Source organism: Sapajus apella, unplaced genomic scaffold (genome assembly GCF_009761245.1).
Source record: "Sapajus apella isolate SASKATOON/1434 unplaced genomic scaffold, GSC_monkey_1.0 scaffold50, whole genome shotgun sequence".
Classification (NCBI taxonomy): Eukaryota; Metazoa; Chordata; class Mammalia; order Primates; family Cebidae; genus Sapajus; species Sapajus apella.
In genome coordinates this window covers 16,718,048-16,728,726 of record NW_022436990.1, presented here as the reverse complement: position 1 = coordinate 16,728,726, position 10,679 = coordinate 16,718,048, and the positions used below count along the sequence as shown (strand labels likewise).

General features: G+C 36.0%; 1 long non-coding RNA gene across 1 annotated transcript; it reads left to right on the top strand.

Annotated features, from left to right (window-relative positions):
• Positions 1-1,383: 1,383 nt before the first annotated feature.
• Positions 1,384-8,985, top strand: LOC116526334. The gene is made up of 4 exons (XR_004258101.1): positions 1,384-1,589; positions 4,263-4,597; positions 5,688-5,790; positions 8,953-8,985. It is a non-coding gene; the product is annotated as an uncharacterized LOC116526334 (long non-coding RNA).
• The last annotated feature ends 1,694 nt before the right edge of the window (positions 8,986-10,679 follow it).

Sequence of the window (10,679 nt, the reverse complement as noted above, 5' to 3'; positions counted from 1 at the left end):
GGAAAACCACAGTATCTGAGCAAGTGACATATAAAAAAAAAAATTCTACTAATTCATTTGGAACAAACAGTTTAATTCCTGTAAATCCCAAATTCCTGTAAATCACAAGGGAAAGATTTAAATTCAGAAAAATAGTCAAGAACAGAATGATTTTATTTTGTCAAGGCAAAAAGAAAAAGAAAAAGAAACAACAAACAGTTTCTATATGAATCCAGAAGCCAACTGCTTTGGTTTTAATGTGTCCTCTAAAATTCATCGGAAACTTAATTCTAACACAGTGTTGAGGTAGGACTTTCAAGAAGCAATTAGGTCATGAGAGCTCTGCCCTTGCAAAATGGATTAATAGCTTTATTAAAATTGGGTTAGGTATCATGTGAGTGAGTTCCGGATACAACGAAAACATTCAGCCCCCTATTTCTCTCTCTTCCACAGGTTCATTCTTTTGCCATGTGATGCCTTCTGCCATGCGAGAAGGTCCTCACCAGATGCAATCCCTCAGTTTTGAATTTTCCAGCCCCCAGAATTATAAGCCAAATAAATTTATATTATTTATAAATTACCCAGTCTGTGATATTCTGTTATGCAACAGAAAACAGACTAGGACACCAATCTATTGAAGCCTAATAAAGTGAAAACTTCTGTATTGAAAATAAAATATCTTGGGGGGAATTTGTTTAATAAAAATGGAGCTATAATTATTGTCGTAGCTATAAATTATTACCAAGAGTCCTCTAGCTAATTTGAAGGCTTTAATGTGTCTATAGTTAGAAATGAGAAATTTACTGCAGTAAACTATGTAGTGTCTGTTATACTCTTAAAACAAAGAAATCTGTTATATGGCAGCCGTATAACCCTGGAGCATCCTCATGAACTGTAAATAATCTGGGCTCTACTATGTTCAGGGTAAAAAAAAAAATTAGCTGATATTTAACACAGAATTATATTCTAGCCATATAACCAAAGGCTTTAAAAGCACCTTTTCCTTCTCTTTCAGAGGCTGGTATTAATAAAATTACTTGGTAATTTGGCAGTTGTAAATTGTGACCTCCTGTCAGTGGCTGGGTCACAAATGTCTCCCTCCTTTCTTTTTTAAACACTGACGGGTTCAACAGAGTAAACATTGACTTCATAAATAAGCAGAGAGTCAGAGTACTAGGTTCCAGTCACTTCCTTAATGGAAAATAAGCAGAGCAATTTAATAGTGGGTGTGGGAATAAGAAGGAGGGGGAACCAGGATCATAGTCAAGCAAATAATGGAATGAATACCCTATTTAAGTATGCCAGACATTCTCGTGTAAAAGAAGCTTGTGGGTCACCAGATACTACAGGAATGGCATATTGGGTTGAGCCCATAATTAAGGAGAAGACGTAAGTAAGGAGCTAACCTACACTATAATTATTACTCTTATGAGTCTTACTTCAGTAAGCACTTTGCACTGATGATATGAAATGTGTTCTCCTTTCAGTATCAAAAGTTAAAGAGTAAAGTATATGGCAGATTGGAGAGTCATCTAATACTCCCTCTATTGCAAAGACTGTGGCTATCACTCTATCTTTGCAAAGCTGAAAAAAGCTGGAATTTTTACAAGGTAGCATTAAAAATGTTGATTTTAAAAGTACCTATTACTTTAAGGATTTCACATACCAGATGACTTTATGCCAGTTCTTTCCCAAATCAGGTAGTTAGTAATCAAAGGAGAAAATGGTTAAACTCCCACCCCCATTAACACTACTACTACATACATGCACACATACACACACTTTTATGTCCAGTGGAAGCACTGGCATATTGTTTTTCTTTCTAAAATCTTGTTTCCTCATAGCATTTCCAGATATTCATGTGGAAGACATGGTTAGATATGATTTTTCCTTGTTAATTGTTTCTGGATTTGGTTTGGGGCAGAGTATGCCCATTCCTAGGCAATGAAACATGACTGACTGAAGCTAATCATAATAGCTCTGTCACTTTCAAAACTGCTAGGAATAACCACGTACAAAGTTTAATGAGACCCAAGTGGGAGTGTTCCCTATAGGCTCCTGGGAAAACAGCTTTCCATAAAAGAAAATAGGTAACACAGCAGGTGTTACCCTTCTGCTTCCCTACGTTACTTTCTAGATTTCTAGCTGCAGCCACTGCAGTTGTGTCTGATCACAAGACAAAGGCAGAGTGAGTTGAAGGGACATAGACCCTGATATCACTGAGTTACTGAACAATATCAGCCTTGACTGATATCTGGTCTTTGCATTATGTGGGAAAAATAAATTGTTTAAACTAGAGCGAGCAAACTTTCATTGCTTGCAGTCAAATCCATTTTGACTGATACAAAATACATAGCACTTCTATTTGATAACTGCCTACTATCTAGCCAACATTAACAGGCATACAGAATTTATTTTCACAACAACCCCAAGGTAAAGATAGCTCACTTCAAATCCCAGGTTTACTTATGAGAAAGCTGACATGGCCAAAGTTATTGACTTACTTTGGGTTACTCAGTTGGTACATGGCACAGACTTGAAGATGCGGCTTATGTCATTCTTCTTTCAGTCATTCATTCACTTATTTATTTGAAAGAATTTTAAGGGCTTATAAGGCAGAAACATCTGTGTACCAGAAATATGAATATTATAATCAGTCTGTGCTCTCTAGGACCTCACAGCCTACTGAGTTCACAGTCTTTGAACTCTTAGCTTAATTGTCTTTTAATTTTATCTGTCTGCCTTTTTGTCTTTGCCATAGTTGTGTGAGCTATTTTTTTTTTAAATCACAATTCAGGTGATCTCAAGGGTATTTATCTAAACAAAAGATCTATCTTTTATTCGCTGCTAGAACACTAAAATGAATTTCTAACATAATTTCAAAGCCAGAATTTTCTCAACAGCTCATCTTCCTTTTAATAAAGGCCAACCTGCTAATTTTTCACCCTAACACTTCACCTGGATGTCTACTGTACTGAGCTAGTGTGAGGCAGTCATATGTCTAAAGCTCAAAACCACATTTCATAGTGATATATCATAGGTTATACTCCAAGAGAAGAACTGAACATAGAGGTGGAGGAATACAGACCACAAATACGCTACAAAATCCAGAAAGATGCTGGGCTCAATGCTGATTTAAATAAAGGGTCAAAACACTGTACCAAATTCAAAGGTGCCTGGAAAATAAGGATATGATAATGAAAGTACCTGTGATATGTAGAAAGAACACAGAAAATAAATTATACCAAGAGTCAAAAGACTAATTATGGTATCAATCGATCAATAATTTAATCTATTGTCAAAGCAATTAACTAAAAACTTTTGAAAATTCTTTATGTGATTAGAAATATGCTAAGACCTATAGAAAAAAGGAGGGCATAAAAGAATTATAAAACATCACCTTTTTGGTCAATTAAGTTAGTGTTCAGTTGGAGATGCAAATGAGGCAGAGAAAAGACCAATACATATGGAAAAAATTAGACAACATTTCAGTGGCACAGAATACAATGCCAGGAGAAAAAGATGCAAAAAGATGTTTCAGAACTGAAAAAGCATGATATATGATGCAAAGAGTCTGGGATTGGAATCCGATAACTTGACCACAGTTGCATCTCTATTAACTTACAATCTTTATGATCAAAAGGAAGATACAATTTAAGAATGAAAAGAGAATATAGAAGACTTTTTGAATTGCTAAATATTAGATATATATTATGTTTTTTTCAATGAAGGCTAGAATAGATGGAGAATATATATTTTATAGAAAAAAGAATGTAAAAAAGAAAAAAGAAAAAAAAATAGAAATGATTTATATACGCCAGAAACTAAGAGTAATGTTTCCTGAGAGAATCTGAGCAAAGATAGATACAGACACAAATCCTGAGCTGACTAAAAGACTGTATGGTTTTTCCATTCTCAACATGCTCCAACAATTCTAAATATCAGTGATGAAATACTCCTTTGCAAAAAAGTATCTTGTTGGTTTCATTTCTAAATTCCTGAGATTACTGTTGACTTTTAATATCCGAGTGTAATGTGACCTTTAAATTAGTACTGTTCTGTAATAAAATCTATATGTTCTTTAATAAATGTCATATTCTACATGAACTTTGAAGAACTACCAGTTCACAAGACATTCGTAATGGCTCAACATCCTTTGAGTTTGTCTTTCCAAATGCTGTCATTGTACATATTCCTGAGTTTAAACACTAGATATACAAAGATTGCACGTGATTGTAAAAATGAAGAAAAATAACATGAGCTATTCATTTTTGTCATTCTAGGTGACTACTTGAAGTTCATATGTTTAAAATTTTTGAGAATGAAACAAAAGAAACTGTATATCGTTAAGTGTCTATTTTAGGCTATACACAAAGTAATATGTTGAATTTTCGTAACTTTTTTCAAGTTGAAATTTTCTTTCTTAATTGTTCATTTCTGAAATAAAGGATAAATAAAAAATTAATGATCATCACTGATTATCAGAAGATCACTACTGAAGATAACATTACATAGAAAGGAGGGTTGTTAAAAATCAATCTACTCTGAGGATTCAATACTCCAAGTATGCCAGAAGAGGGAAATTCCACAACCCCTAGGCACTGTTCTTTGAAAGAAGGTTAGTGCTTTGAATGTACTACTGACAGACTGTGCTATGGACAATCAGCACATTTTAATTCACCACTGCTCTACAGCAGGGCAGGCCCTAAGAGGGGAAATGCATTATCTGATACATTGGACATGGCTTCCCCTCTGTCCCCTTAAGACAAAATCTATGACATTGGAAAACCCTTCAATATCACATTTATACTGTGAACAGAAAACACAGTACAGTATTGAAAGATTGCTTTTGAGATGTGATGCAGAACTTACTCATTTTGTTTGCAAGCTATAATTGTGAGGCTTCACTCAGAAATATAGGTCTAATTATGCTATCTGAGCTCAGAATCTCACTGTTCTCACACATTGTTGTGGACAAGAATTGCCTAGGATGTTTGTTTAAAAATACAGATTTTTAAAGCTCATCCCCAAGGAGTCCAGTTTAGATCTGGAATAAAGTCTGGAATTTGTGTTTTAAATGAGCATACCAACGATGTCATGTAGGTTATTCTTCAGCCAAGATTTAATAAGTATTTAGAAACTGAAGTTCTCCGAAAAGTAGAATGACATTTACTTTTAAAATGGACAGATATGTGAAAGATTTCTACCAGATATTCTTTTCCTCCTTGTCACTTCTCATTTTGCCACAATAGCCAGATGATGCTGTTTCTGCCATGGGCCTCTCCCCAGCTATAGTCAGGCACCAGGAAAGCAGGGAGACCATCTTGTTCTTATATTAAGTATAAGCCCCAAAGGTGATGTACACAGCACAGTATATTCTTTGGAGTTGTTTCAAATAAAAAGAAGATGTCTGTGTGTGTTGGTTAGTGGTTTTAAGACATTCCATTTCTGAAAACAGAGATAATAACAAACAACAAAAGAAAGGTTCCCAAAAGCAAATATTTTTTTTTCTTCCTTTAATAGAGCCCATTCTCCTCCTGAGGGAGTCCTTTCCTACTCAGCTGTCATTGAGCCTTCCGAGGAGTTTTCCTCCTGGTAATTTCTCAGAGCCTAATAGGTCTATTCCTGACCCACTGGGTGTTTCTGTGGGCTGATGTATCCTCTCTTCTAGATTTATCCTCCTTCTCATTTGTACCTCCCAACTCCAGTGGGCAGAAAAATCAGATTTGCTGAGAACATCTGGGATTACAGAGAGTGCTGATGTGGAGAAAGGAAGGGCATCGTGATCTTAGAGAAACCCTCCTCTATAGAGTAAGTACAGAGTCACTCTGCCTTAGCAGACTTGCCGTCTCCCAGAAATTTCCTACCAATTTCACAGGAGCAGTTCCTGACGAGTTACCAAATATGACAGTATTTCACTACTAAAGAATCTATTCTTCCCAAACTCTAGTTTATGAAGATTCTGACATTGATTTTTTTACTTTTACAAATTATTTGAGAAAAAGCATTTAAATTCTAAGCATACAAACATGACAAAAGGGCATAGCTACCTGTCCCTTCCCTGGTCATTACAGTCTGCCCCAGCTGCCCCCTCCTTCATCCATTGAGGTATGTAGAAAAGAGGCAGAAATTGCCCATAATCATGCTATGCCTTTCTACTGTACATCCAATATGTGCTGTCATTATTTCAGTTTTTGAAGCTTCATGGCAGCATTGCCAGTGAAGATAATAGGGCCTATTATTTTCAATGAGCTCCATCAGGAGGTATCAATGCGCCTGCTATCACTTGAACAAAGACACATTGGGAAGCAACCCTGCTTTCTTGTCATCAAAATGGCCGTTAGTTTGTGACGACGACCCTTTTCCTTTTCAGCCCTGTTAGATTTGAAAGGGCCAAGAAAGGCAGTTTAGAAAGAAACAAGCCTGACTCCTTGCCTGGCTAGATGTATATATGAGCAGCTTTCATTTTATAGAATCGATAAGTTCAGCAAAGTAAAGCCTGCCTACCATTGATTTCCTATTTACAGCCAGAAATATGTTCCCATGGAAAAATAGCTTCAGATAAAACAATAAAAAAAAAAAAACAAAAAACAAAAAAACCTCCCAGCAAAAAAGCCACTTAGTGATGGTTATGTTTAAGGCAAATTAAGTGATTCTTCACCATTTGTTGGCCCAGTCTTGAAATCTTTTTTCAGCCCTGTTCTTGCCTAAACTTGTTTTTCCTTGTCTTTACATCCACAGCAACCAGGACTCTATCCCAAAGCTCCTTTGATCTGTGTATTATAGTGTCTTAATATTAGCCTTTTCTGAGACCACCGTAACAAGATTACTAGTCATACCCTTCCTAATAGTGGACAATTTCAGGATTGGTATAATGTATTTTTGTGAGTTTATTAAGTAAAAACAAACTTTAAAATATTTCAACTCTTGAATACTAATGTATATGTTTCTAAGTATACTACACGCTTATTTAATTCTCATAGTAGCCCACAAAGAGTGCTATCATCATCCCCATTCACAGAGGAGGACATCTTTGAGGTCTAGAATGGGGACTTGTTGAAAGTCACTCAGATAACAAGCACCAGAACAAGAGTTGAATCCTACAATTTCATTCTAGGGTCCATAAAACATACAGGAATTTACAGAAAATTCTGTTGTTGTGGAGTTGTTTGAAATGCTTGCTGTGTCTTCCTTACCACCTTCCCACCTGTTCCTTTTCCCTAAATATCTCCATACATGTTAATAGAGTCTTGGTCCATTTCCTCAAGTTTACCAGAGTGGAAAGCAGAAATAACTTCACAATTGTTGGGTTGCCTCTAGTGTTTAGAAGTTTCTAAATTCCATTAATTACTTTAGATGCTTCTGTGTCAAAATTATAAAAATGGAGGCAGCACATTTGAGAGAAGAATAAAATATGTTTGTGGATCTGCATGTTTCATAGAGAAATGAGAGGTGTCTCAGGAAAGCACTCCCAGCAGAAGGATTTTTGTTGTGTTCAAAAGCCCTGTGGATGCCATAATTTGCAGACTGCCTAGTCTTCACTCCAGTGAGGTCCATCCAAAGCCAGAAGCCAAGGCTTCAACGGTTCTACCTTCACATCAGCTGCAGAAAGCATTGACCTTCTCTGGCAGCTCCCAAACCCCACTAAGTCCCAGTGGATGTGGTGCCCTTCGGTGCCTGCTGACCTAGCTTAACCATGTCCAATTTATCTCTACCCTGCAACATTTAAGAATGCCTGTAATCCCAAGAGGAAGAGAGAGGATGGAAGAATGCCTGTAATCCCAAGAGGAAGAGAGATGATGGAAGAAGGGATGATACTGAATTGAGCCAACTTAAATATCTCTGAACTGGGACAGTGGTTGGATACAGATGTATTATACCAGGTTCATCTTCTGCTGTGTTTGAAATAAGTACAATCAGTCTTTGGCTGTAGTCAGGATAAGAATGCTACACAGCTAGTCTCACCACTTCAGTTGTCTAACAAATATAAAGTACTGCAAAGTTAACTGACTCTTAAAAATAGTATTATCAATGAAGAATGATTAGAAATATTTTTGGTAGGCTAATAAAATATCAAGGTTTTCACAATGCCATTTGACTTCTGGTTTACATGTGGGGCTAAAGGGCACAGACAAGAAGAAGTGTTCCATTGATCAGTATGTCCAATATACATAGTTAATTCTGGATAAGGTTGTATTTGTTTACTTATATCTCACTGAAAAAAAAAGACATTTCAATATCTGAGTCTAGCAAAATAACATCGACAATGTATAAATATGTCCCAAATTCCTCTGTACATTTAACTAGCCTTATCCTCACTGGTATTCTAGTCACCTTCCCACCCAGTAATTCTCATCTGCCTTTAAGAGACCAATAATGCCTGCATTTTTAAAAGCTTATTTTTAGGAGAAAACATTATAGTCCCCAAACTTCTATCACATACAACAGTCAGGTTACTTCTGATAGCCATATTTTTTGACAAAATAGGTAAGTACATAACAACTTTAGAGGTTGGAAGTCACCAATTTTTCCACAAGTCAGTGAGATGTCATAGCCTTGGAGTCTGTGCTGCAATTGGTAGTTTAAGCATGTGTAATACCCCTGAACTCTACATTTCTTAAGCCAAGGCCATGTCTTTTTTAATGTTTTCTATGCACAATTTAAATGCAGTGCATGGAATATAGTGTGTGTCTAATAAATGCATCTTGTTCGATGATCAAATATTCTTATTTAGCTAAGGGCATGCTAAACAACAGAGTATGAGATCCTTGCTCACCCCCATGACCAACTGGTTACATCAGATTGTTGTAGTGTTAGGAGAAAATGACAGCTAAAAATATTGGTCCTGTTCTTTCTCAATAGTATTTTTTATAAACCTGGTAGAATTCTAATTATTTAAAAATATGATTAGTTAATCCTTGTAATGACCCTATGGGATACTGTTAATATTAGCATTGTATCCCTATTTTACAGATGAGGAAACCAAGGCATATGAGAAGATGATCTACCTAAAGTCACATGAGAAGATGATCTAAAGTCACATGATGAGCTGATCAGCAAGAATCCTTAGGTGTTTTTCCACATCAAGTATCATTATGTCATGTTATATTTGTACAGACAGTTTAGGTTTATGAGACATTGAGTGAACTGGTTAATTATCTATGATTGAAATTAAGTCTAAATGTATTTGTTTTAGACAGATTCCCAACTTGTCAATAAATTTCTCTGCTGTAAAATAGCTTGGCTAGGGTTGAGGCTGGGAGGATTCCAGGTTAGGTGTTTCAGGCTCCACATTTAAGGTAAATGTTCATGAACCATGATTTACTCTAGAAGTCTACATCAACACCTTAGATGCAGTTATTCATAAGTCACTCTCAATTATTAGCAACATAAGCTATTTTAAAATATAATCTTCCAGGGCTTTTATCACATACCTGCCCACCTAATTCAGCCTCTCAGTATATCAGGATATGTGGATAAAACTTTGCAAATCATATGTTAAAAGGTGGCATGACAACAGTTAATGCAAAAAGAATCTGGGCATATTCCTTAGCCACAAGTTCAATGATGCCAAGATTATGACAAAATGTCTAAGAGATAGTGCCATTTTATAATAAAGTATAGCTGTACAGTGTCTGGTTAGAGGTGATGAGTCTATATTTGAAGTGTGGGTTTCAATTTAAGGACCTATTTTTAAAGAAGAAAAATGACAGATTTGGATTACTCATCGAAAGTATGTTAAGGAAGACAAGGACATTTCTAAATTGAAGCAATTAAAGGGGTGGGAGATGTTTGGTCTGAAAAACTGAATGATCTAGAAAGCTCAAAACAGTGTCTTCAAATGTTTGAAAGAGCTTCTGTGGTGAGGGATAAATATTTTCACTTCAGACTCCTGCTTTCCTTTTCTGAAATACACCTTCATCTTGCTATTACTACTGCCTCTGACCTAAAATGCCTTCTTATTGAAATAATTTTCTAATTAGTGTCTCTGCACCTCATTTCATGTTTCTCCCACGTAAACCCTTCAGAACACACCAGAATTATCTTTCCCAAGCAAATCTTACTGTGACATTTCCCAGCTTAAAAACCTCCCAATGGCTCCTTAATGCACACAGAGTAAGCATGAACCATCTCTGCCTTACAAGGTTTAAGACTAAAATTCACATTTACATCCTGATACATCACTCCTGTCCGAATACCCCAACCATCAACCTTTCCTCAAGCCTACCCTTTAGTTTCTTATAACAAATCACCCTGAAAGAATTTGTACTTTCAAACCTGTATTCTTTTTAAGCTATTATTTCTCTCTGTCAGCAATTCTCCACCCCACATCCCACTTCTGAGATTCTATTCATCCTTTAGAACCAGCTAAAATATGTCATCTCTTCTGTGAACCCTACCTACCTGCCACAGTCGGAATTCAGGGCTTCTTCAGCATACCATTTGCCCTTTGTACTTTATCACTAGATTGTTATTCATGTGCAAGTCCTTCCATTTGACCAAATAATTAACTTATCAAATTGATGTCTTCACAACCTATGACAAGTTTTAGGTCAAGATAATTATTTTTCTTGAGTCAATGAATGAAGAAAACACATTGAAAGAAAATATATGTGGGCTCAGTAAGATAATATAGATTATGATGATATTTATAGTAATAGCTACCATTTTGAAGCACTTACAAGGTACAAGGACAAAGC